This window comes from Schistocerca nitens, chromosome 2, assembly GCF_023898315.1.
Source record: "Schistocerca nitens isolate TAMUIC-IGC-003100 chromosome 2, iqSchNite1.1, whole genome shotgun sequence".
Classification (NCBI taxonomy): Eukaryota; Metazoa; Arthropoda; class Insecta; order Orthoptera; family Acrididae; genus Schistocerca; species Schistocerca nitens.
In genome coordinates, this window is record NC_064615.1 from 244,032,432 (window position 1) to 244,044,889 (window position 12,458).

At 46.0% G+C, this 12,458-nt stretch overlaps 1 long non-coding RNA gene across 2 annotated transcripts in view; it reads left to right on the top strand.

Annotated features, from left to right (window-relative positions):
• LOC126234337 (uncharacterized) overlaps nt 1-12,458 on the top strand; it is a 215,836-nt gene that overhangs the window by 38,490 nt on the left and 164,888 nt on the right. Inside the window, exon 2 of one of the 2 annotated variants that reach the window (XR_007544712.1) lies at nt 5,428-5,611. This is a non-coding gene — a long non-coding RNA (uncharacterized LOC126234337). The remainder of the gene's footprint in view (nt 1-5,427; nt 5,612-12,458) is intronic. The other variant, XR_007544713.1, reaches the window with a different exon arrangement.

Below are 12,458 nucleotides of genomic sequence, written 5' to 3' on the forward strand. Positions count from 1 at the left end.
ACGTCTTCCGCAAAGAATCGTGAACGTTCGCGACGTTTGTCCGTCCCGGAAGGTGCGTAGATATTGATAAGGCGGACCCCCAGTACTGTGAGTGCCATTCCTCTTGCCCCAGGCAGAAACAGGATATCGTCCGCCACTATCCCTTCCCGAAGAAGTACAGCGACACCGCTGCCTGTTGGGGAAGCTGGAGAGACGCAAGCATCGTAACCGTACATGCCTGGGAAGTCGTCGACGTACACTTCCTGGAGAAGGGCTATGTCGATGGAAGCAGAGTTCAACATATCCTGAAGCAAGGATAACTTAGCGCGCGTTCGTATAGTGTTGATGTTTATAGTTGCAACGCGATAAGTTTGAGGTCTATCCACAGCATCCGTGTTGGCCATCAATACCCTGGTAAGGCTGTCTCGTCACTGTAACTGACGGCGGGAAAGGATCAACACTGGTGGGGTAAATTTCCCCCCGTGTCGTCCGACACGATGGGCAAGGAGTGTTCCTCACAGTCGTCCGCCCAGTCGCCATGAAACACCATCGGCTGTTGGTGGCTGTTAGTGGCTGCTGCGGCACTCGGCGCTGACTCCATCGGCTCTGCTGGCTGGGAAGCGGCAGCGGTTGTCTGCTTGTGATCCTGCTGTGCTGTGGGGTCTGAAGTGCTGAAGCCGTCACCACGGCGATCCGTTGAGTTTGAAGTTACAGCGGCCTCTGTACCGCCGGTACCATCGTCGGAAGTTCCACAGTCCATGTCAGACGATCGCTGCAAACACTCGTCCGATGGAGCACGCCGCCGTCTCTTGTGTTTTCGCGGGGAACGCTGTTTACGGACATGTGTTTCAGTATCTGAATGTGGGTGGATTTCGTCAGCTGCTCCGGTGTCTGGAAGAAAAGCCGCTGTCGGCACAACCCGTGGGTCAATGTCCATCCTGGCATCCACGCCTTCTTGCAAGGTCGGTCGGTGATTATCTTCAGGTGGGGGCGCCGTTGTAGTGGCCGGATCCTGTGCTGCAGAAGCCATTTTGGTCTCTCCATCGGGGGCGGCTATCGGACTACTGTCGTCAGCATCGGAAAAGGTTGCTGCCCGTGTAACTTCGGCGTAATTGAGAGGAAGGGTCGTCACCGTAGAAGGAGTCATAGATTCACCTGCCGGGATTTGAGTAAGCCGTCGTCGGAGACAATCCGACCGGACATGCCCTACTTGGCCACAACCAGAGCAAGTGCGTGGCTGACCGTCATACATAATGATCGCCCTACATCCGCCGATGACAAGATATGACGGAACATGTTTGGTCAGTTAAATTTTAATCTGTCGTACCCCGTTAAGAACGGGGTACGTTGTAAAGGTGGTCCATTTTTCGGCCATATGGCTGATCACTTTGCCGTAGGGCTGGAAAGCCGCGGTGACTACGTCCGGTGGTACTTCGAAAGGGAGTTCGAAGACGCGTATCGTACGGAGGCCAAGCCCCGCGTGATCGATAGAGACCGCCCCAATATGGCCATCAGAATGTTTGAATTTAAGATCGTTCGCATGTGCGCTCACGATTCTGTTGCACACCTCGTCACTTACTAGCTTGACGTAGACAACACTGCTCGTGATAGAGAGATGGATACCAATTATGTCTCGCGGGTCAATTTTAACGTCGTCACGTAGAAAACGTTCCACTTCAAAAGCTCGCGGTCGTGCATGATCGGTTTGAAAACTGATCTTGATGGTGGTTTGTCTGTATGAATGTGCCATGTTGCGTCGGTAGTGATGGACTCTAAACTAGCCGCGACGAAGTATTAAACAACTACGGGCACTCGCGACCGCGCGGACGGGACGTAAACAAGACGTCCTCGCCGCAGCGCTGCGGAAAGCAGACTGTATCCACTCAGCTATCGTGACCATACAGTATATTTCAGCCGCAGAGAACCAAAGGCCCTAAAGCACATCGATTATGAGACTGTAGCATTTATACACGCTTCTGACGTCGGTTGATTTTGTGTGGGTCCACAGTGTACGTATATGAACATTCACGAAGAGCTGTCTCAGTGGTTTCTCTAACATTCAATTAAATGTGGGCTCAGTCATGGTTTGCCTTAGGCCCTTATGGTTCTCAGCAACTCAGTTGTAAATGACTTTGAAATTAGAAGCAACAATACTGTTTATAACATGACATAGTGTCCCATACTCATTAATGAGTGTAGAGGCAGCAGATGTAGTGTTTGGATACAATATTACTAGTGTCTTGCTCGGCGCAGTCAAATCGTTTAAATATCTGGGTGTAACATTGAAAAGCTATACGAGATGGAACGAGCACGTGAGATATGTGGTAGGAAAGGCGGACGGTCGACTTCGGTTTATTGGGACAGTGGTTCACCTGTAAAGGAGATCGCACATAGGACGCAGGTGCGACATATTCTTGAGTACTGCTCGAGTTTTTGGGATCCGCACCAGGTGGGACTGAATGAAGACATCGACGCAATTCAGAGGTGGGCTGCTATATTTGTTACCGGTAGGTTCGAACAACAAGTAAGAATTACGAAGATGCTTCGGGAACTCAAGTGGGAATCCCTGGAGGGAAGGCGACGTTCGTTTCGGGAAACACTGCCGAGAAAATTTACAGAACCGGCATTTGAAGCTGACTGCAGGACGATTCTACAGCCGCCAGCATACACTGCGTGCAAGGACCATGAAACTAAGATACCAGAAATTAGGGCTTGCGAGGTGCCGGGGCTAGCAGTGTATTTATCACTAAGTTCTACTAGAATCCACATATGTAAATCATCCTCTAAGCCCCCCCTATTCTAACTCCGACTTTTGCTGTTGCACAAGGATAAAAGAAATACGCGAACTGACTCTAATCAACCCTGCTAGTGGAGTAGAAGAGAGTTTGGCACCTGCAATAATTTAATTTGATAAATAAGTTAAATAAACCAAGGTTTCATTAGCATAGTGAGGAATGATAGGGTTGCTCTATCGATTAACAGAATGAAAGTTCTGTCCAAAATAACAATATGATTTATTAAGATTAAACACAGAATAGTAAAAGAAATACAGGAAATATTTATGAAACATCAAATTGGCTAAAATTGGAGATTCATACAAACACTATAAAGGTGAAGTTGTCCCTAACTTAGATCGTGAGGTTTAAGACGAAGTGGTATGTGGAGCCAATTCCTTTCCACTCAAATCTCAAGAGAGACACACAGCTAACCCAACAGTAAATTGCTGCTACTCGAAACAGAACAAAGTTAGAAAAGGATGAACAGGCGCGCCCTGCTGAGCTCTGATTGTCACCTAGGAAAATCCCTATCTGCCGGTGCTGCGGACGTACATTACCAAACGGTCTTCTTATCTCCCAGAACACGATCTGGCGTACCGCAGGCGAGGGCTGGTTGCTTCGACGTCCTCGACCGAAAGGCGACTGCCGACTGCCTACAAGAGCACCCGTACAGGCCGAACACAGAACATTCCCGCCCCCACGACAGTGGCCGTGGTTACATTCCAATCAGCAACCCGAAAACCGGCGGAAATTCCACTCCATTGCCGGAGCACTACCATTCCACCAATGGAGATTCTTGGCGCCAATTTCTGTGCTGATTTTGCTACGTCACGGCGCTATGCCCTGAGCAAACCAATCACCGTTACTATTTTGCAGAAAGTGCGGGAATTTTCCCGCCACAACTGCCAGGGTACACAAGTCATTCCCACGCCTCGCTGGTAGCCCGCCAGAAAGTGTTTTCGCTAAGTTTCTCCGAAGTAACGGAACCTCTAGCCCAGCCGCTACTTCACACCCCAGCGGGCGTGTCTCTTGACAATGTCGGCGTCTGCAAAGCATTCACTCGACTGCCTCACACACGTCGGCTTAACCCGCCTGTCACCGGACCACCCGGGTGACGAGAGACGCTGCGTGGGAAGTCCGCGTGTGAAGGAATAGCAGCCCTCCACCGCATGCAAATAGAGAGGAGAGTCGTAAGATAGAAATATGAGAGGGGGCTCATGCCACCTCTCATAGCCCCTACGCCATTTTAGATTGTAATAGGTGAGCGGTTGGCTCACTTAGGAGCAAGGTAGTGAGTCAATCGCCCAAGAACAATCTCGCAACTGGCTCCACATGCCGCACTCTATAAAGAAAATCACTGCAACTGAAAAATGCAGCTCATAGAGGGAGGATTATTTATGATGTAGCCAACTTCACCTTCTTAATATGGAACACTAACACTCACATCACACATCCATACCCAGGGAGCCCCTTCCAAACACCGATTCACGCAGACATTCACGCTCTAAATATGGCCCGGGCATCTGAGCCAAATATGGAGCAGTTTATTCTTTACAATCAGAGTTGGAGTGCTCCGCAATTAAATGCCCAAGATGTTACAACAATTTTAATCATTAAACTAACCTGAACTCACTCACACATGATACTATTTAAGTTAACAATCTCTTTGTGAGCTGTCAGAATCTAATTACAACCTCCGATTCATTCTGTCTCCCTGCAGCAAGAATAACCTTTACAAAATGTTCCCTGAACTGATGGTCCATTCACAATGACAGTGGTGGTATCTGCTTCAGTTTATGGGGACTTCAGGCACACTGTTCGCATACACACAACAATAAATACAAAATACAAAAAAAACATGGTGTGGAGAACAATACAGTAATTTGTAATAAGAATTACAGTGTAAAACACAAACACATACAAGGTATAACATACATTACAAAACCAACACTAGAGAAAGAAATTTAAGAAAGAAAAAAAAAAAAAAGGTTCATGGGGCATCAAATTGTGCATGCACATTGCACAAAGTTCACGACTGTGCTGAGAATGAGGCACTAAATCACATTGTTAGAAATATCCGTGGCACTTCACTAATTCCACAGTACTGACATCACATAAGGCTAAACGTCGGGTGTTGTTGCTACGTTGTGGCAACGGCAATAGGGAGTTCTGGAGTGTCTTCAGTACGCTGTTGAGATTGTAGTCAGACCCACGCATATGATCACGGCAGTACGGTAGGAAGACACAGTGATAGTCTCTCCTCACGTCGATTAATTGTCTCTGAGGTCTACTCGTTGGGATACATCACTAGTCTAGGTCTCTTCTCTCGCTGGACAGAACTTTACGTTTCCCAATATTGCAGTTCGACGAGGGATGATGGCACGTGGAGTGACTCCACAAGTGTGTGAGGTCATCCATACAGGATCGAACTAGGAGTGACGATTGCTAAAACTGCTCTCTAAAAGAGAGGAGAAGTTAGAAATGAGACCATACATTTGTTAGTGTGGCACGATACTGCTTTGTGTATGCAGATCGGCCAATGCTAGTGAGTTGTAAAAACCCAAACAGGTGAGTACATAGCGTCCCTTTCTGTCCTGAGGCACATGAGGCGCAGATTCTGACACGATATGTGATCTTCTTCGTGTACTCACGACAACGTGGTCTGCCGCAGGGAATCCCTCCAAACGGCTGCCGCGTCCGGAGAGCTAGCAGGCTGTCGCGTGTGGGTCGCGTGTCAGTGTCAACGGCCAGCCTCACTTTCGCTTGTGGCCTGGCGAGGGTCCCGCGTAATCCCTCAGGTATGCGGCCGGGTGACTGTCAGCCTGTGGACCGGATGTTCTCGCCCTTCACGTCAGGTGGGGTGCTGACGCTCTTTTCTTGCAGGTAGCCGTAGACCTCTTGTTCCCGCTCCGGCCGGCCTCCACATTGCCACGATCCTCGTCATCTGCACAATTCTTACAAAAATCTTATGCCTAACTTTTTCCCATGACCTTCTCTGTTATAATAAATTTACATAATGAAACATTGATGGTCTGTCATTTCAGACACTCTTATTTTACTTTTATAGTTATTAATCTATGGCAATCATTATAACATCTAATCTAGACATGGAAATAATTTATTATGATATATGTGTAGAGACCGATCTCAGTATGTACATGGTGTGTGATAACTGATGCTTTGTAATGGATGAACAACTAAATGTGCGGGCCCGCACTAATATTACTATTAATTATATAGATCGACAGTAGACATGCTCAAGAATTAACTACCATATGTCAACGATCTACATTCTATGTCTTCTGAATAAATTATGTTATTATGCATGCTGAAGTTTTACTGAACTATAAAGACATGCAACGATTCTACGTTCGCTCGCCGGTCGTCCCTCCATCTCGGGTCTGTGATTTGATGACCTGAAAAATAACATCCCAACAGGCGCGCGCCAAACACAACACTTGTGGTAGAAAACCCCCACAATATTAATCTAGTTATTGTTAAATCCTACAGTTTAATTTATCCTAGAATATGGTACTCTCTCTATTATTATTATTATTATTATTATTATTATTATTATTATTATTATTTTATAATACTCTTACATAATTCCTGTTACGTTGAGATGTCTCGCTGCTCGCCGCTATTGCCGACAGTGATGTGCGCGCCGTACGACATGACCTCCGAGTTTTCATTACGCCTCACTGAAACTCCAGAGACTGGGTTAGCCATGGCTATACACGACAATAAATTTATAGTTGCAACTTCCTTCTCTATCTGATGCGGTTTTCGGGATCAAAGCACACCTTTCCAGAAGCAATGTAATATGACCAAGCCAGGACTGGTTCCTGTTGAGGATTCCGTCGCCCACCACACACCAGCTACACAGTATGTCACGAATTTCCAAGTATAATTCCTTGGTTATTCATCTGTGACAGTCACAAGCAGCACGCTAAATCCCCAAACAGCACATTGGCATGGTAGGCTTTATGCCCGCATTTCTACCGTCTAGGCCCTAGGGCACCATTGGAGTCAAACGCTCACAGGTTCACCCCGACTTGCAAGACAACGATGCTGGCGCATCACTGTAAAAATTATACTGCCCATATTCATCCTCGAAATCACGCAATATACCACAATCTTGCAGTGCACTGACGCGTGCCTGCAAGCATTGGTATGAACGTCTCACGAACTGGTTGTGACCGCTATGGAGCGCATCACGACTTTTCAGAACGCTTCTAAGAGCACGTTCTTGTATGCGCCCGTTTGTGCGACATCTCCTCACTCATCATTATCCCTCAACATGGACACCAGATAGGAAAGGACAAAAACCGTGCTCATGGAAAGGTAGTGTCTCCTACTCCATCGACATTGGAGATCGCGAACATAAACAAAAAGAGGATAGCAGCAGTAAATTCTTATGCAAGACAACGCAGCGTGTTAATACTTTAGCAATCTTGATCTATTAATGTAACGATTATTGTTCCCCGAAGAAAGGTTCATATATTTGCCTATTCTACTATGTACACCACTTAAACTACTATTGTTCCACGAACTTCTTTGTGTGAGAGAAGTGGTGGAGTCCTATGGACTAACGCCAATCCCTTGTCAGACTCCCCCTCCTCTGAAGTGCATTAGGATTTGCAGGTCTAATTTCAATCTCCTGGTTCTCCTGTGGTCCTTGATTTCGCTCTCTCCAGTTACGGTCGCTTTGCCGTTCGTTATTCCTCCTGTCCCAGATTCCTTGTCTAGATTGACCCTGTTCCCTGACGTTCTGGTTTCCGTGTCTCTGGTTTCCATAATCTTGAATTGCGTAACCTTGATTTCCGTAACCCTGGTTTCCTAACTGACGAGCGCGATTATGCGATCTGTTGTCGTCTGCCCTTGCTGGCCCGTGGTATTTGTTATTTTGCGCCTTCTTCCTGTCCTTTGCGTCTTGTTTATCGAAGACTACTTCGAGTTCGCGCAATAGACTCTTGAATGCTTCTATGTCAGATCCACACTTGCCGACAAGTGTCTGTTGATACCTAACCGGCAATTTGGAAAAACAAAATTTGATGATTTCTCCCTTGCTATATGGACTATCTAAAAATTGATTCTTCTTGAGTAAATCATCAAAAAATTTGGTTGCGCTCCTTTGCCCGGACACTTCCAGTTCAGGACAAAATATTATTTCCTCTTTAATCCTGTCTTGTGTTTCCTTTGACCAGTAGGTCCGCAGGAATGCACCAACAAATTCCTGATAAGTCCGACACGTCGCAGCCACGCCCCGCATCTTTTCCGCTGCTTGGCCTTCGATGTGTCCACACATGAATTCTAATTTTGCCTGGGTTGGCCATGATGCCGGTAATGAATTTGTAAACTGCATCACCCAGCTCTTCGGATGCATCGACCCTCCATTTTCTTTGAACTTCTGGAATTTTAGTATCGACAGGAAGTGATTGTGATCAAAATCCTGTCTGATACTCGCACTGGTGTTGTCACTCGTTTCCGATACTTGCACGTCTGCTGAGTGTCCTGTTCTATCTTGCTGATAACTGTGATGTGCTACGTCTGTGTCACAGTGGAGGTGGCATTCAGCATTCACTCTTCTAAGTGGACTGCAATTATTGGAGCTATTACTCGCTGTTTCTGCGTGTGCATTGTTCGTTCCGCACGCTGTCACTGGGCTAGAGCACGGCGGGCTTTTCCTCGGAGACACAGTCCTGTGTACTCCATCATTGGTATCCGAACGCGCAGTGCTCGTGTGCCCGTTTCGCTCTAGTTTTGCTATCCGACTCTCTACTTCTTTCATTCGCTTCGTGATGTTCGTAACCGCAATATTACCTTGAGTCTTTAAGGCCGCTAGGGATTTGGAGTGGACTTGTGTCGCACGTCGCAAGCGCCCTGCGAGTTGAGATCATTGCCCCTGTTGCTGCAGTTTTGGCTAGGCCTGCTACTTTTTGTGCTACCATTGACATTTGTTTTGCTTCTCCACATTCTTTCTTTATTGTTAATAATTCCCCACGAATTTCCCCTATATGCGAAATTATTGCCTCCGTGTCCTTCTTACGCTGTTCGTCAGCCTCTTCTTTCTCCTTCTTACGCTGTTCGTCAGCTTCTTCTTTCTCCTTCTTACGCTGTTCGTCAGCTTCTTCTTTCTCCTTCTTACGCTGTTCGTCAGCTTCTACTTTCTCCTTCTTACGTTGTTTCTCCGCTTCTTCCTTCTCCTTCTTACGTTGTTTCTCATCTTCTTCCTTCTCCTTCTTACGTTGTTTCTCATCTTCTTCCTTCTCCTTCTTACGTTGTTCATCAGCTTCTTCTTTCATTGATCGTAGGAAGCTCAGTATTGGGTTTACGTCATCTTCTTGATCCTCTTCAAACATGGGCGATGTAACTCTGGACACCTGGCCGCTAGAGCTCTGACGTGACCGAGCTGCCCTCTGTCTGCACTCGTTCGTTTGACTATAAACTTCTGCTACCGTCTCGACCTGTGTGCCTGTCTCTGTTCCATCCTCTACCTCACTATCATAATCACGGCCGCAACGCTGCTCTAAGATTGCGTCCAAATCACCTTCCTCATCAATGACCCTGGCGTCCTGTCCTGCTAAAAATGTGCCCATCTCATCTCCGAACCTATTCCCGTCGGTAAACTGCCCCTTATCCATTGTGCTATCCTCTTTTGTTTTAGCGTCGCTCGATAATAGTCGTGCCTTACTTCTCGTTATCATTCATGAAAAACAAATTTATCTAAAATATACAGTAAAAATTATCTACTCACTGTAGTTTTACACATAGACATAAAATTTCAACAACGCTGTTCCAACGCTGTAATCACAAATGCAATTTGATGTGGTACAGAAACCGCACACAAATCGGACAAAGTGCGATGTGGTACGGACACCACATCAACGAAACACAAAAACAATGAACAAACAAAAATATATACACTGAAAACAAAAACTGTAATTATGCGCCGCTACTTAAAACTAAACGCGGAACTACCAGAAAAAAAACTTGGGTATTAATCAATAAAAAAATTAGAGAAAAAAATTTGAATGTTCGTACTAAGAATACTGTTGGTTAATCAGTGATTCTCAGGAAAGATCCGAGGCTAAGGGTCGCCATATTATGCGAGGTGCCGGGGCTAGCAGTGTATTTATCACTAAGTTCTACTAGAATCCACATATGTAAATCATCCTCTAAGCCCCCCCCTATTCTAACTCCGACTTTTGCTGTTGCACAAGGATAAAAGAAATACGCGAACTGACTCTAATCAACCCTGCTAGTGGAGTAGAAGAGAGTTTGGCACCTGCAATAATTTAATTTGATAAATAAGTTAAATAAACCAAGGTTTCATTAGCATAGTGAGGAATGATAGGGTTGCTCTATCGATTAACAGAATGAAAGTTCTGTCCAAAATAACAATATGATTTATTAAGATTAAACACAGAATAGTAAAAGAAATACAGGAAATATTTATGAAACATCAAATTGGCTAAAATTGGAGATTCATACAAACACTATAAAGGTGAAGTTGTCCCTAACTTAGATCGTGAGGTTTAAGACGAAGTGGTATGTGGAGCCAATTCCTTTCCACTCAAATCTCAAGAGAGACACACAGCTAACCCAACAGTAAATTGCTGCTACTCGAAACAGAACAAAGTTAGAAAAGGATAAACAGGCGTGCCCTGCTGAGCTCTGATTGTCACCTAGGAAAATCCCTATCTGCCGGTGCTGCGGACGTACATTACCAAACGGTCTTCTTATCTCCCAGAACACGATCTGGCGTACCGCAGGCGAGGGCTGGTTGCTTCGACGTCCTCGACCGAAAGGCGACTGCCGACTGCCTACAAGAGCACCCGTACAGGCCGAACACAGAACATTCCCGCCCCCACGACAGTGGCCGTGGTTACATTCCAATCAGCAACCCGAAAACCGGCGGAAATTCCACTCCATTGCCGGAGCACTACCATTCCACCAATGGAGATTCTTGGCGCCAATTTCTGTGCTGATTTTGCTACGTCACGGCGCTATGCCCTGAGCAAACCAATCACCGTTACTATTTTGCAGAAAGTGCGGGAATTTTCCCGCCACAACTGCCAGGGTACACAAGTCATTCCCACGCCTCGCTGGTAGCCCGCCAGAAAGTGTTTTCGCTAAGTTTCTCCGAAGTAACGGAACCTCTAGCCCAGCCGCTACTTCACACCCCAGCGGGCGTGTCTCTTGACAATGTCGGCGTCTGCAAAGCATTCACTCGACTGCCTCACACACGTCGGCTTAACCCGCCTGTCACCGGACCACCCGGGTGACGAGAGACGCTGCGTGGGAAGTCCGCGTGTGAAGGAATAGCAGCCCTCCACCGCATGCAAATAGAGAGGAGAGTCGTAAGATAGAAATATGAGAGGGGGCTCATGCCACCTCTCAGGCTCATACGCATGTAGACATCGTCTTTCCCTCGCTCTGTTGCGAGTGGAACAGGAAAGGAAGTGGCTGTTAGTGGTACAGGGTACCCTCCGCCATGTATCGTACGGTGACTTGCGGAGTATCTATGATGTAGATGTAGATGCTGGAATCCTGTGTCACCGTCCTGAGCAAGGTCCTAGTGGGCATGGTTTGCCATTGGCAAACCATGCCACCTCTCAGGCTCATACGCATGTAGACATCGTCTTTCCCTCGCTCTGTTGCGAGTGGAACAGGAAAGGAAATGGCTGTTAGTGGTACAGGGTACCCTCCGCCATGTATCGTACGGTGACTTGCGGAGTATCTATGATGTAGATGTAGATGCTGGAATCCTGTGTCACCGTCCTGAGCAAGGTCCTAGTGGGCATGGTTTGCCATTGGCTTCATCTGATCGCATGTTAAGTGTCTTATATATTTTTTTAAACTACGCCTTATACAAAACACAATTTATTTCTTGTTCTACTTACAATGACTTGACAAATTGACTATTGGCTTCCGTCTCAGGTTCTTCTTCCGAATTCCATTAGCGATGGTGGATGAAGTTTTGACAATGTCAGCCTCTTACGCTGGCGAAACGTCAGAAAAATTATCAGACAACCTTCGGCCGAAGAGCCCGAGACAGAAGCCAACAGGCAATTTGTCAACAAGTGACCACCAAAGCCTTAATAGCTTTGTTACCCAAATATGTTTCGGCACCTACATGCCATTTTCGTTGAGTCTCGATTTATATCTATAAAATACTATACAAATTTCTTTGTTGCTCTCCTGTTTTGGGCCAAAAAACCACAACATGTACACTTTTTAATCTGGAAAATATCATTCAAAGTTCTTTTTTCCTTTTCTGTTTTGGGCCTAAAAATATAACATGTGCAGTTTTTAATTAGTTTCGATTCCTCAGCTGAAATTACTTGACTTGTGAGGAGTCGAAAAAATTTAAAAGATTTAAAAAGTGTACTTGTTATAGTTTTTAGGCCTAAAATAGAAACACAGCCATGAACTTTGTATTACATTTTACAGACATAAATTGAGGTCCACAGAAGATGAGACGAAGATGTCGATGCATGTCTGGGTAAGCAGAAAAAGAAACACCTTGTGTTTTGTATTAAGTGGAGCTTAAGAGGACGCAATTTTAATTCCCAAACTCGGAAAAAACTCGACGAGTTTCTAGCTCGAGCAAGATGAAGACTAGTGACAAGTGTGTATCTGTGTCGTGTGAATGGCTGTGATTGCTACTGCAGTGTAGTGTTGGGTTCAAATGGCTCT